The 15758-nt window shown below is 41.4% G+C and overlaps 1 protein-coding gene and 2 pseudogenes across 1 annotated transcript in view; 2 read left to right on the top strand and 1 right to left on the bottom strand.

Moving 5' to 3' along the window:
* The window catches only part of LOC137214765 (zinc finger protein 665-like), a 349647-nt pseudogene that overhangs the window by 129813 nt on the left and 204076 nt on the right, over positions 1 to 15758 (bottom strand).
* LOC137214832 (zinc finger protein 836-like) overlaps positions 1 to 15758 on the top strand; it is a 101016-nt gene that overhangs the window by 68978 nt on the left and 16280 nt on the right. The window lies entirely within an intron of this gene.
* Positions 1804 to 8685, top strand: LOC137215398 (zinc finger protein 813-like; annotated as a pseudogene).

The following is a 15758-nucleotide window of genomic DNA, read 5'->3' as shown; positions in this document are numbered from 1 at the left end:
TGTTCCTCTTCTGCTCACGTGAGCAGGGCAGGCTGATGATAAAGCTGAGTGTGCCTTCCCTTGGCAGTAGTTGTAGGTTCACGCAACGAGCAGGTACCATCACCTCAGCCCGGTCCTGTATCCAGAGTAACACAAGCCCATCAGCGTTCTCTGCCTTCTCTAGCCATTTTTAAAAACTTGGGAAGTCTACCCTGCTCTCCCCAGAAGGCCTCATTATGTAACAAACATTTTCCTAACACGTTATTTATTTATTTTGTTGCCGCGCCATGTGGCCTTCAGGATCTTAGTTCCCCAACAAGGGATCAAACCCAGGCTCCCTGCAGTTGAAGCTGAGCTCGGAGTCCTAACCACTGGACCATCAGGGAATTCACTCCTAACACTTTAATGTATGGAGTCATCAGTCCTGCCATCGAATCTAAACTTTGAGTGGGGATCCATCCTTTTCCAATGGAGAAAGCCTAAGTACAAACTAACAAAAATGTGTTGGGAGAGTTAATAGGTGAAATATCTAGTGTATCTATCAAAAACTCCCATTGTGTACGTTCATTCTTAGAGAAAAGTCATGAACATTGATCTTTTTCAATTCTCTCACCACCCCCTACCCCCTTCTGGGAATCACATGTTAGTTCTATGAGTCTCCTTTCACTGTATTTTGCGTTTTTTGTTTTTTAATTTTTTAGATTCCATATATAAGTGAAACCATGTGGTATTTGTCTTTGAGTTTTTTTCTCTTAGCATAGTACCTTCTTCATCCATCCATGTGGTTGCAAATGGTAAGATTTATTTTCTGGCTGAGTAATGTTCCATTCTGTATATATACACCACGTTTTCACTATTCATTCGTCCTTCCATGGTGCTCAACCCAGTCTTCACATTAGATGGATGAGGCATTTTGCATAGACATGTTTTGTACCCTCTGACCAGGGATTCCCCTTCATGTAGTCAGTGTAGGCCCCAACCTCAATCATATATATATATATTTTAGAAGATGTTGGGGGTAGTTTATTAGTTTATTTATTCGTTTTTGCTGTGTTGGGTCTTCGTTTCTGTGCCAGGGCTTTCTCTAGTTGTGGCAAGAGGGGGCCACTCGTCATCGCGGGGCGCGGGCCTCTCACTATCGCGGCCTCTCCTGTTGAGGAGCACAGGCTCCAGATGCGCAGGCTCAGCAGCCGTGGCAAACGGGCCCAGTTGCTCCGCTGCATGTGGGATCTTCCCAGACCAGGGTTCGAACCCGTGTCCCCTGCATCGGCAGGCGGACTCTCAACCACTGCGCCACCAGGGAAGCCCTCAGTCATATTTAAAGTGCCCCAGGCGATTCCAATCTGGATCCATCATTGAGCATCGTGACTCTTGAGTCCCCCCATTCCTGAGGGCTGAGATCTGGGCTGAGGGTGAGGTCTCTGCTCTGCGTGGGGATGGATCAGGGCTGGTCTGTGACCTGCAGGGGATCGTCGGGTCCAGCTGAGGTGCCCGCTGCTGCTGGGTACGTGAGGGCCTCACCTGGAGGGGAGCGAGGTCTGAAGAAAGGGTGGGAAACTCACCTGTTGGTCTCTGTGTGGGAGTTACTGTCCTGAGCCCCTCCTGGGACAGTGGGCAGCAGAGGACCGTCTGTTCCACATGCTGAGGGCTTCCCTGTGTGTGTGGTGGTGACTCAGGAAGGGGGTGTGTTGATTCTGAGCATTAAACAGCATCTTTTCCACTTTCAGGATAGACCTCTAAACATTCATTTTGTCTAAGGAAGAAGCGCTTAAGAGGTGAAAGAGGAAAGAACTGGAGTCTGCAATGGCTCTTACTCAGGTAATGTCATATTCTCGGTTGGTTTTTCTGTCTGTCCTTCCTCGAATGCCCTTCTTTGGACTCCATAAACTTGTCTGATTCTGAAGTATCCTGCCTGACACCTGTACACGCACCGTCCCCCAGGTCCTTCCCTCAGGGCCTGTCATCTCCACTTAGATCCCGTCTCCCCGTGACCCAGTGACCTGGAACTTGTGAAGAGGCTCCACTGGGTGTAGCCCTGGGCGGGGCTTCACCCCCATGGATTTAGTCGGGGTGTCAATGCCATTGGCCAGCAGCAGCTGCTTAGGGGCCCCATCTGGATGCACTGTCTGCTCTCTGTAAACCAGGATCTAGATGGTGCACGTGAAAGTCGGGCATTAATGTGCACAACACCTGGTAAGATCTGGAAGTCAGGCCAACTAAGGGTAATTTGTTCTGACTTATTCAAAGGCAATTGAAGCTAAGTGGGCAAGTCACTGACTGAATCTTAATGACTGGGAATGGAATGGAAAGTTCAGAACTAGACATCAGTGATAGAGGATGTTTTATTCCAGCCTGGAATTTGAACCATGAAGTCAACCTAAACCTCTGACCGTTGGAAATTCTTTATATCACTTTCATCACCTCCATTCCTGAGAGGTTGTCTTTTTACTCTGTGGATTGTATCTTTTGACACATAGTATTTACCTTTGATGCAGGTTAAGGACCAGCTTTATTTTTTTTCTTGTAGATATCTAGTTTCTCAGCACCATTTGTTATTGAGACTGTTCTTTCCCATTTGTTTAGTGTTGGCACCCTTTTCTATACATTTTTCCATATATTCCAGGGATTGTTTGAGTTTTCTAATCTGTTCCATTGGCTTATGTATCTGCGTTTATGCCAGTACCACATCATCTTGATTACTTTGTAATATGTTTTGAAATCTAAAACTGATGGGCTTGGTCGATGGCCATGATCTTCAGGTGCAAGTGCTTCCAGCCCTGGCCCCGCCCCGGACAAGGGTGGCTGCCTGCTGGATCACTTCGGTGAATGTAAAAGCTTTAAAGAGAATTTCATGAAGTGTCTCCAGGGCAATAGTTTTGACAATACTTTGCAGAAATGAATCAAAACAATGTATTTAGAATGTAGGATGGAGAGGCAACTGATGTTACAAAAACCCCTGGAAAAACTGGAATTTGGAGATTTGTTTGTTTTGTTTTCTTTTCTTTTTGGCCATGCAACGTGGCATGCGGGATCTTTGTTCCCTGACTAGGCAACGAACCTTCATCCCCTGCAGTGGAAGCACTGACTCTTAACCACTGGACCACCAGGAGGTCCTGGGGTTTGGAGATTTGCTAGATGGAAAATCAGAGAGAAAAACTGAACCTTGATGGGAAGAAGACTGCAGGACAGCGTGGGGTCATCTGGACGACGTCGCCGCGCTGATGACCTTGCCACTCCAAGGGCGTGCTTGTAGGTACTGTGGCGCAGGAAGGGGCTTTGCGGATGCCCGAGAGATGCCGTTGAAATCAAGATAGACACCCCACCCTGGCTCATCTTCTAGGAATCCCCAAAGGATTTTGGAAAACCATTGTCCCTTTTAGATTCCCATTTTCCCCCAGGTGTGTTAGGTTTTCTCATTAAGTCCTAGAGTGTGGCAGGGCCCCCAGGGAGGTGAGGTGCCAGGTGACATCTGCGTAGTGAATGGAACTTTGGGCTCCTGTGTGGTGCTGGATTCACGTCACAGGCTCTGTGTCTTTTCAGTGCTCGTGTGCTAAATGTTCACGGTTAGCGGTCTGTTACGTAGACAGAGATTGTCAGGAAAACTTTTTGTAGCAAATGGTTTCCTCTTCCTACTCATAAATATATATGCCCTTTATTTCTTTTTTTACTGGGGGGGTGGTGGGGGTGGATGCTGTGCTGCACAGCATGCGGAATCTTAGTTCCTTGACCAGAGATCAAACCTGTGCCCCCTGTGGTGGAAGCATGGAGTCTTAACCACTGGACTGCCAGGAAGGTCTCTGACCTTTATTTCTTTTTTTATCTTTTCTTTTTTTTTTTTTTTTTAACAAAAATAGAGGACAAGTTCAGAAGTGGGAAATGGTCTGGCTTTTGAGATATCTGACTTCTTGCTTTTTTTCTGGTGATGCCCGAGCACCAGGTATCTTTCTAACCAAGTGTCATTTTCTGATTTGTATCAGACTATGTTTGTAAAACTGGATGTTTAATTTCAAGAACTCATTTGTTGTAACTGCAAAAAAAATGAAAATAAAAATGACTGACTCTATCTTCTTTTTCAAGAGTATTTTGGATATTTGGGGGTCCCTTGAGATTCTGTTAATTCTATAATTTTTAAATTTTTTAATAAATTTTATTTATTTATTTATTTATGGCTGCGTTGGGTCTTCGCTGCTGCGCACGGGCTTTCTCTAGTTGCAGTGAATGGGGGCTACTCTTCATTGAGGTCCGCTCCCTGTTAATTATAGCGTAATTTTTCCTATTCCTACAAAAATTGCCCCTGAAATTTTCATAGGGATTCCATTGAATCTGTAGGACACTTTGGGTAATTTGGTCATTTTAAGAATATTAAAATTGGACTTCCCGGGTGGCGCAGTGGTTAAGAATCTGCCTCCCAATGCAGGGGACACAGGTTCGAGCCCTGGTCTGGGAAGATCCCACATGCTGCGGAGCAACTAAGTCTGTACGCCACAACTACTGAGCCTGCGCTCTAGAGCCCGTGTGCCACAACTACTGAGCCTGCGTTCTAGAGCCCACGTGCTGCAACTACTGAAGCCCGCATGCCTAGAGCCTGTGCTTCACAAGGAGAGAAGCCACCGCAATGAGAAGCCCATGCACCGCAACAAAGAGTAGCCCCCGCTCGCCACAACTAGAGAAAGCCCATTCACAGCAACAAAGACCCAATGCAGCCATAAATAAATAAATAAATTAATTAATTAATTAAAAAATATTAAAATTGGAATATTCCAATCCATGAGTACAGGGTGTGTTTCTATTTATTTGTATCTCCATGAACTTCTTTTAGAACGTTTAGTAGTTTTCAGTGTACAAGTCTTTCAACTCCTTGGCTAATTTTTTCCTAAGTGTTCTATAGGACTCTTCTCTAATTTTCTGTTGACATTGTTCATTGTGTATAAAAGTGCAACTGATTTTTGCGTGCTGATTCTTTATGCTGCAAGTTTCCTAAAGTTGTTTTTTGAAGAAGTAGTTTTCTCATGAAATCTTTTTGGTTTGTGCATACAAAACCTTGTCACCTACAGAATAAGAAAATTGTACTTTTTCCATGTGGGTAACTTTGAGTTTTTGGTTTTTGTCTTACTGTTCTAGATAGGGCGTTTAGTATTTTCTTGAACAGTAGTGCAGGGTATGCATCTTTCTCTTTTGTTGCTGTAAAGATTTAGTAGTGCGGACTTCTCCTGTAGTACAGCTTACACTGCCCGGTGTAAATTTTGATAACTTTGATATGTTTTTCTTTTAATTGATTGATTGATTGATTGATTGATTGATTGATAGATAGCTGTGCTGGGTCTTCGTTGCGGTGCCCAGGCTCTCTCCAGTTGCGGCAAGCGGGGGCTACTCCTCGTTGCCACGCATAGGCCTCTCACTGTGGTGGCTTCTCTTTGTTGTGGAGCATGGGCTCTAGGCATGCAGACTCAGTAGTTGTGGCATGTGGGCTCAGTTGCTCCGCGGCATGTGGGATCTTCCTGGACCAGGGCTTGAACCTGTGTCCCCTGCATTGGCAGGCAGATTCCCAGCCACTGCACCACCAGGGAAGTCCCGGCATGGTTTTTGTTTTGGTTTGGTTTTTGGCCCTGCTGTGAGGCATGTGGGATCTTAGTTCCTTGACTAAAGATCGAACCCGTGCCCCCTGCAGTGGAAGCACAGAGTCTTAACCATTGGACCACGGGGAAAGTCCCTGGTATGTTAATTTTTTAATTAATTAATTTTTGGCTGCATTGGGTCTTTGTTGCTGCACGCAGGCTTTCTCTAGTTGCAGCGAGTGGGGGCTACTCTTTGTTGCGGTGCGCAGGCTTCTCATTGTGGTGACTTCTCGTTGCAGAGCACGGGCTCTAGCCATGTGGGCTTCAGTAATTGTGGCACTTGGGCTTCAGTAGTTGTGGCTCACGGGCTCTAGAGTGCAGGCTCAGTAGTTGTGGCACACAGGCTTTGTTGCTCCGCAGCATGTGGGATCTTCCCCGACCAGGGCTTGAACCCGTGTCCCTGGCATTGGCAGGCAGATTCTTCACCACTGCGCCACCGGGGAAAGCTCTCTTGTGGTGTCTTTGACTGGCATTGGTAGTAGAGTAATTCTGGCCTCATAGAGTTTGAAACTGTTCCTTTTTCTTCATTTAATTTTCTTGATTTCTGTTGAATCAGTTGAAATTATTTGTAATGTCCACTCTTTCATTTCTGATTTCAGTAATTTGAGTCTTTGCTCTTTTTGTTAGTTATTCTACATATGGGTTTGTCAGTTTTGTTATTCTCTTCAAATAACCAACTTGTGGTGGTGTGATTTTATGTAGTTTTTTTCCCCCTATTTTATTGATCTCTAATCTAATTCTTTCTTCTATGTTCTGCTAGTTTATGCGTATTTTGTACTTGTAAGATCTTTTATTTTGTTTTGGATTTTTCTTTTGAAATTAGTTTTCATACACTTGATAAACCACAACCTTTTCTTTGTACTTTAAAAATTTTCTCTTTCCCTTACTTGTCGAAATTTAATTAATATATATCATTGTATAAGTTTAAGGTGTATAGTGTGAACTTTTCTTGCAAAATAAGTACCTCAGTGGGGTCTTTACTACATTCACCCGTGATATAATTACAGTTTTTTTATGTGTCTTGAGAACATGTAAGGTCTACTATCTTATTGACTTTAAAGCATATAGTATAGTGTTGATAACTGTAAGTACCATGGTGTACATTAAATTCTAGAACTTTCAACTTACAGCAGGAAATGTATTCCTTTGACTAATATCTCCCCATTCTACCAAGTCCCAGGATTTGATAACCAGTATTTTTGTCTTTGTTACTCTTTGGTTCTTTTTTTTTTTTTTTTTTTCTTTTTACACATGAGTTACATCATTCAGTACCATCTGTTCATTCTCTGTGAATTACTTTACGGAGCAGATAACCTCATTGTTCCTCTGTGTTGTTAAAAATAGCAGAATTTTTTTCTTCTTCCTGAGTAAATGATACTACATTCCGTATATCTGCTAGATTTTTTTCGTTTGATATGTTCCCAATAGTGTAATTTCTGAACTATATAATAACTTTGTTCTTTTTAAAATCGTTTGAAGAAGTTTTATCCTATTTGATTTTTTGTATCTGTATGTTTGTGTATGGGATAAATTTATCCATCTCCATTCGATGGCCTCTTCCAGCTTACCTTCAGGTTTCATTAACAACATTCTTACACATCTCCTGGAATATTATGTGTGTTCTTTGTGAATATATGCATGGAAATGGGACTTACGGAGTATTTAGTTTGATACCTTACACAGCGAATAATGTAATAAGTGTAAACCTGCTTTGTTTGTACAACATCCTATTCTTTCCCCTTTAAAGTCTCTTTTATTTCTGTACCACATCAATAGTATAATTCTCACAGTTAAAAAATGGAACAGTATAATGTTACTTGCTGAGCCAGTTCTTCTTTTCTTTTAAGAAAAAGTTCATTCACTCCTATATGAAATGAAAAGCAGTGATACCCCATGTTTATTATTCCCTGTGTCCAGTCAGTCCCCTTATCAGTCCTGGTCTTTCTTTATATGGTCCCTTGATGCAGATAGAAACGCTGTCCTTTTTAGTGTTTCTCAAAAATTTTACGTCATGGTTGTGAAGTTTCATAACTCTGTTTGATAAAAGTCTTAATTTTGGTGTAATACCATATATTCAACATGAAACATTTATTCATGCATTGTAATGAACAGTATGTCTATGGTGCTTTTTAATTTGTAGATATCTGTCATATACATGTGATAAAGAAATTACAAGTAAAATCAAACACAGATATAGGAGAAGTATTCCAAACAGTGGTGTTGGGAAGACATGGAAGGTGTGAAATCAAACATTTTTACCTGCAGGAGAATATGTATGATTTTGGGTGTCAGTGGAGAGATGATGAAAGAAATTGCAAAAATATGCCTGCATCCCACAACAAAGATGTCATTAATGGAAGAAGTCAATATGTTGAAAGGGATGCAGGGAAGAAGCCTATTGGAAATAGGCTTGCGTTAAGCTTTCATGATGAACTGCATATTTTTTAAAGTGAACAGAAAATTGATGAGTTTAATCAAGCTGATAAGAGTATCAACAGTAGTGCCTCATTTTCACCATGTCAAGAAATTTCTCCTCCTGTCCCAACCACAATTTGTAATATACATGGGGGTGATTTTATGCATCCTTTAATATTGACACAAGACAGAAAGCCCAGAGGGAAAGACCTTACAAATGTAATGAGTTTGGGACAGCTTTTCATCATGGGTCATACCTCAATAGACACCACATAACTCATAGAGAAGAGAAATTACATGAATGTGATTTATGTGGGAAGGACTTTAGTCGAAATTCAGGCCTTGTCATTCATAAGAATTCATACTAGAGAGAAACCTTACAAATGTAATGAGTGTGGGAAAACCTTTCATTGCAGCTCACACGTCAGGAGACATCAGTTAACTCATACAGGAGAGAAAGTACTTGAATGTGATTTATGTGGGAAGGTCTGTAGTCGAAATTCAGGCCTTGTAATTCATCAAAGAATTCATGCTGTAGAGAAACCTTACAAATGTAACGAGTGTGGCAAGGTCTTTAATCAGAAGGGAAAGCTTGCAGTTCATCATTCATACTGGAGAGAAGCCTTAGAAATGTAATGCGTGTTGCAAAGTCTTTAGACATAAAAAACATCTATGAATTCATCAGAGAACATGAAATGGATAGAAACCTTTCAAATACTGTTAGTGTGGCAAGGTCTTCAGTCACAATTCACACCTTACAAGTCACTGGAGAATACATTTTGTGAAGAAGTCTTTCATATTGAGTGTGGCGAAGCCTTTACTCAGGTCTCGACCCCCACTGAATGCTTTTTGCATTCATCCTAAATTACTGTGAGATATTTTATAATTAAAAGAAACCTTCCAAGTATAATGACTCTCTAAATGTGTCTCAACCCTAACTCTAACCTTATGACCCACCAGAGTATTCATACTGGAGAGAAAGTAATGTTACGAATTGGACAAACCTTTATTCGGAGCTCACATCTCAACAGTCCATCTTCAGGCACTCCATAATGAGCATAACATTACAGAGGTTCTGCACCTTCAAACTTTTTTTTTTTAAGCACTCCTTAAAATGTGCTCCCCGTTCTGGAATATGCAGTATATGAATATTTCTTCATGTCCTTTTTTGTGTCTAAATAAATGTCATGACATGCATCTTGATTTACATGATGGTAAAATAGGGGTATAGTAAGCATATACAAAATACTGCAAAATTTTAAAATCATGCAGTGTCTCTTTTGTCCTTTCTGCGCTCAGTGCAATAATTTTAAAGGATCAATGTTCATGAGTTTTCTCTTTAAAATGAACACTATACAATGGGAACATCTTTGCTTGATAGATAAACTGTAAATTGCATATATTCCCCTTTAAAACATTTTTTTTTAAGTTTTTGCTAGTTTGTACTTGTGACCATTCAGTGGAGTAGGATGGAACCCCACCCAGAGTTTGGTTTGGTTAGTGAGACTGATATTAACATGTCTTGGATAATTCAGCTCAGTTATTGTTTACTAATTTAGATTCACTACATCCTGAATAGGTCCTCACTGTAGGATTACATGAAGACCTACCATCAGGTTGGTCTGCATAGGAAGAGTTTTAACATAATACTCAGCTCATCCATGTATGTGGATCGTCTAGATGCCCAATTCAATTGACAATTCAGGTGTCGTTCTCTTTCCCAGGTCACAGAAAACAGAAGACCCTTCATCACGTCCATAAAGAGTAGCTTCTGACTTACCAGCTTATTTCTGTGATAGGGGGATAAATTTTACATGCTTGAGTCCTCCAGTCTCAGACCCCAGGTCTTGTCCCTGAGTCTCTGGAGCTGAGTTTGGCCTCCTGCTAGAATGTGAATAGAAACAGAAAAGTTGATCTGTAGGGTGAGAGTATGATATGAAATAGCCCTCACTACTCTGGGTAAGTTTTGTATTTGTCGTGCTAGTTTCTAATACAGAGACAAGAACAGCTATTATTTCTTTGAACTGCGTAAATTAATTCAAATTGTAGAAAATGTTTCTGGATCTAACCACTGCCCCACTGCAAACACTTGGAGACCCAAGTTTCCAGGCCTGTGAATTGTTTGAGCCTCAGGATCCGGACATGCGAGCAACCTGCTATAAAAACGGCTTTTTACTGAAACCATTTTCATCTTAATAGGAAACATCTTAGTTTTCGAAGTGTTGGAATAACGCTCCCACACAATTTTAAGCTTTCACTTTAAAGCTGTTACAGATTGTCACTTCAAGTAAGCAGGTCAAGGTGCGGGGAAGCAGCTTCACCAGCTGCCCTCCCGCGCTCTTTGCTCCCACCTGGGCTCCTTCTTCACCCCGCCCCTTAACAGTACCACTGTCCGGGTACAGCCTGTTCCCTTCAGGCACACTTCCCTCCAGAAACAGAAACATAGTACATGGGGAGATCACTCTGCAGAGTATATGTTTCTTTACTGGTGGGACCCTGTGCTGTGCTGTCCCCCTTATTCAGTCCTCAGGGTGTTGGGAGTGACTGTAGACCTGGTATCCCAGCACCCGGCCCTCTGCCTGCCAAATCCTGAGATTGTCATTGCAAGTCATGTATCTTTTTATTTGGGTTTGAAATCGCACTGAGGCTGCTCTCTTCCCTTCGCTTTTCTGCCTTTGGTCCACGGACAGCCTTTTGTGACATTTTCCATCGTAAAACCCTTTACTACCAGTAATTGTGAATGGAACAATTAATCAAAAGAATGAAAATAGTATTTATATGTGTATGATTCACACTTAACTGCTGCCATTACATTTTGCTGTAGTTTAATTCTGAATTAATTAAAATGGGCATCCTGTTTTAATTAATAAAATTCAGTCAGTTTTCATAACCCTGGGTGAATCATGTTTCTTCAGCCAGCACAGTTTGGTTCCACCTCAGTGCTTTATAACAGAAGCACCACTAGGCTCTTAGGGTTGAAAGAATCTGTAACAATTTCTTTCCATGGTGGAATCAAACAACATGCAGCTTAGGAATTATATATTCATAATTTGTACCTGACTTATTCTCTGTAAACTCTGCTCCAGAATATTTATGCAGCTATAATGAAAATACCATAGGAGTTCATTTAAGGCTCTGCCTTCTATTGAAGTACAAAAATTGAACCAAGTAAATTGGGCTTCTTGAGTGCTTCACGAATTGCGGTGCATCCCATTTGAAACCGAGCAGGACCCTGAGGGCCTCCTGGACATGGAAGCCTTTCTGTGTCTCTTGCTTCCTGTTTGTAGGGAATAGGCTTCAGCCTCCATGATCTTCCCTGAGTTTCAAAGGGCAGATGGAAAACAGTTGCTAATCAGGATACAGAGACAAAGGAAGGGCAGTCAAATAATAGTGCATCCTTGGGATAGGATCCTCCTGCCTCAAGGGATACACATAACAATATCTTTGAGCTTTTCTGCAGAACAAAATTTGATGAAGCATTCTTCATTCCGGAAACATCAGGAGATCACCTGAGGCCAGATTAAAGGAAGCAGGCCCTGCACACACCCTGATACTTATCAACAACCCTGCCCTTGAACAAGTGCTGTAAAACTCCTCACCATATCTCCCTCCCCTGCCTCTGCTTGGGACATACAGTTTTTGTTTTTTGTGTGTTTTTTTTTGGACATACAGTTTTGAAGGGCACGAGCCTGCTGTGTCCCCCTTTGGTTGGCAAAGCAATAAAGTTATTCTTTTCTACTTCACTCAAAGCTCTGTCTCTGAGATTTGATTTGGAACCGTTGTGCAGAGGCTGAGTTTTCGCCATCACATCTAGATGATAAAGTGGTGCTCAAAGCTGTACAAGCCAGAAAGCTTTTATAGATAGAAGCTAGGCAGCATAAGAATTTTATTGCGAAGACCCAGCAATTCCACTACTGGGCATATACCCAGAGAAAACCATAATTCAACAAGACACATGCACCCCAATGTTCATTGCAGCACTATTTACAATAGCCAGGTCCTGGAAGCAACCTAAATGCCCATCAACAGACGAATGGATAAAGAAGATGTGCTACATATATACGATGGAGTATTAGCCATAAAAAGGAACGAAATTGGGTTATCTGTAGAGACGTGGATGGACCTAGAGACTGTCATACGGAGTGAAGTAAGTCAGAAAGAGAAAAATATCGTATATTAATGCATATATGTGGAATCTAGAAAAAGGGTACAGATGAACTGGTTTGCAACACAGAAATAGAGACACAGATGCAGAGAACAAACATATGGACACCAAGGGGGAAAGGGGGTGGTGGTGGTGGGATGAATTGGGAGATTGGGATTGACATATGTATACTAATATGTATAAAATGGGTAACTAATAACTTGCTGTATAAAAAATAAATAAAATGAAGTTCAAAAAAAATAGATGCAAGTGACAGCGTACTATGCACACTGTTTTATACTTAAATTTTTCATTAGTATATATCTTGGAGATAATTCCAGGACATATAATTAAAAAAATTTTTTATTGCTAAGAGAAGAAAAATTTTTTCGTCGAGGTTACATTTTTCTGGGGGAGGTATGGCAAAGGTCTTATCCTTTTGTTTACCTCAGTGGTATCATTCATGAAATTCCAGAGTGGTTGGTTTAAGGTCACATTCCTGGGAGGGGTGTAACTGCAATAAAGTCTTGTTTTGCTGTCTTTGGGGCAAATGACCACTTTGGGACTGTTTTATTTTTTTCAACACTCCCTAAAACCTGTCCCCCATTCATGAATATGCAGTACATGGCATGCACCTTGATTTACATTATGGGAAAATAGGAATATAGTAAGCACATGCGAAATATTAGAAAAATTTAAAATCATACGATCTCTTATGCTTGAATCGCTCAGGGAAATAATTTGAAAATATCAATGTTCATGAGTTTTAAAAACGAACAATATACAAGAGGAACTTTTTCCTTTGAGAGATAAAGTAGAAATTTCATACATTCACTACCCAAACATTCTTTATTTTTGGTAATGTGCACTTGTAACCATTCACTGGAATAGGGTGGAACCCCATCCAAAGTTTTGTTTCGTCATTGAGGTTGATGCTAACATTAAAGTGTTATGCGAATATTTGTTACATACTTCAGCTGTCTAGGGGGACAGGGGAGACTTCCAAGGTGTTTTAAAATGGTTTGAGAGAGCAGGGAATGGTGACTGGCTTGGTGTGTTAATGTGATTACCGGGTGAGGCTTGATGGAGGATACACTTGCGGTTTGAACTTGCAGTTTGTATCACAGGATGGAGCCATCAGGCTTCTTTATCAGCTTGCCCACATAGGCTGGATAGGAAGAGGTTGTGACTTATTCGGTGTCAGTAGTGAAACGTCAAAAGCTGGAGTCAGATTGTTCAATTAAATGCAATATTTACTCTTGAACCTCCTGGTTTCTTGGTTAGGACACACTATACGCTTCTTCATGCTAATAATATTATTACATTTTTTTTTTCTCCAGCAGACATACTGTTCAATTGGGTTGTTGAAAATGCTTGTAAAATACTATTTTAAAAAATTGGCTAAATACATTTACCCTGTTTAATAAAAATTAATGTGTGTGGGGCTTCCCTGGTGGCGCAGTGGTTGAGAGTCCGCCTGCCGATGCAGGGGACGCGGGTTCGTGCCCTGGTCCAGGAAGAACCCACGTGCCGCGGAGCGGCTGGGCCCGTGATCCATGGCCGCTGAGGCTGCGCGTCCGGAGCCTGTGCTCCGCAACGGGAGAGGCCACAACGGTGAGAGGCCCGCGTACCGCAAAAAAAAAAAAAAAAAAAAAAATTAATGTGTGGAACTGTTTATTGGATAATATAAATAGGCAATTTCATAGAAGAGCAATTATCCAAGGGCTATTAAAATTTTCATTTCAAATAACGTTACTAAGCAATATGTTACATGGTTTATTTTCTACTGTAATAATTTTTGTTTTTATTTTTCTAAAGATATTTATTTATTTGGTTGTGCTGAGTGTTAGCTGAGGCATGGAGGATCTTCGTTGCGGCATGCGGGATCTTTTAGCTGTGGTACCCGGGATCTTAGCTGCAGCATGTGGACTCTTAGTTGCAGCCTGCATGTGGGATCTAGTTCCCTGATCAGGGATCGAACCCGGGCCCCCTGCATTGGGAGTGCAGAGTCTTAACCACTGGACAGTCAGGGAAGTCCCTGTGGGTTTTTTTGTTTGTTTGTTTTTTAACATCTTTATTGGAGTATAATTGCTTTACAATGGTGTGTTAGTTTCTGCTTTATAACAAAGTGAATCAGCTATACATATACATATATCCCCATATCTCTTCCCTCTTGCATCTCCCACCCTCCCTATCCCACCCCTCTAGGTGGTCACAAAGCACCGAGCTGATCTCCCTGTGCTATGCAGCTGCTTCCCACTAGCTATCGCTTTTACATTTGGTAGTGTATATATGTCCGTGCCACTCTCTCACTTTGTCCCAGCTTACCCTTCCCCCGGCCCCGTGTCCTCAAGTCCATTCTCTAGTAGGTCTGCGTCTTTATTCCCGTCCTGCCCCTAGGTTCTTCATAACCATTTTTTTTTTTAAGATTCCATATATATGTGTTAGCATACGGTATTTGTATTTCTCTTTCTGACTTACTTCAGTCTGTATGATAGACTCTAGGTCCAACCTCACTACAAATAACTCAATTTCGTTTCTTTTTATGCCTGAGTAACTTGTGTTTTTTAAAATACACTTTTTCCTTAGCATTATTTTTTCTTTCCAGACATATTCCATTTTTTAAAAATGTATTGCTTTTTTGAAAACTAAATTTATTTATTTTTGGCTGCGTTGGGTCTTTGTTGCTGTGCGCGGGCTTTCCCTAGTTGCGGTGAGCGGGGTGGGGGGGGCTACTCTTCGTTGCAGTGCGCGGGCTTCTCATTGCGGTGGCTTCTCTTGTTGCGGAGCACGGGCTCTAGGCTTGCAGGCTTCAGTAGTTGTGGTTCATGGGCTCTAGAGTGCAGGCTCAGTAGTTTTGGCACCTGGGCTTTGTTGCTCCGCTACATGTGGGATCTTCCCGGAGCAGGGATCAAAGCCGTGGCCCCTGCACTGGCAGGCGGATTCTTAACCACTGCGCCACCAGTTAATCCACATCTTCCATTTTTACAACAAGGGATGCATAAATCAGTGAGTTGTTTTCCGATTCTTGTGACATGAATACGTACATAACTCAGTGAGTTATATAAAGTAGGTGCACTGTAAACATGATAAAAGAGCATTCCTCTAGGCGATCAATTTAATGAAAGAACTAGAATGGGGAGATGGGGAGATGAAATGTTTTAATTTGGGGATTGGTATGGTAAAGTGCTTGAAAATCAAGATTGTGGAAATGAACAAGGATGCAGTGAACTGAATGAGATTATAAGGATGAATAAGATAGAAAGACCCCACAATTCCAAGTATAGTTTGTGACAATGAGACAGTCTCCACTGCCAAAATGCCTGGAAGCCATTCTGCCACTTCTCAATGGATGGTATTCACATTCAGGGCCATTACATTTTGCAGAGAAAATAAGATTTGTGCTACGTATATATAGCATGACAACTGACACCCAATATCCTCCACTTAGAACTTGATCCTGGGCAAAAAGAAAATATTTTCTTTGGAAAGGCGATCTTCAGTCTGATTTATATTATATTTCGTCATTATCCCACTTCAGGTAAGAGTTATTGTTATTAAGGGTTTATGCCTAATAACTTACTAAATTTTCATCTCTCAGAAAA

Source organism: Pseudorca crassidens, chromosome 20 (genome assembly GCF_039906515.1).
Source record: "Pseudorca crassidens isolate mPseCra1 chromosome 20, mPseCra1.hap1, whole genome shotgun sequence".
NCBI classification, from domain to species: domain Eukaryota; kingdom Metazoa; phylum Chordata; class Mammalia; order Artiodactyla; family Delphinidae; genus Pseudorca; species Pseudorca crassidens.
The sequence above is the reverse complement of the archived record's forward strand: the minus strand, read 5'-3'. Positions and strand labels throughout refer to the sequence as shown.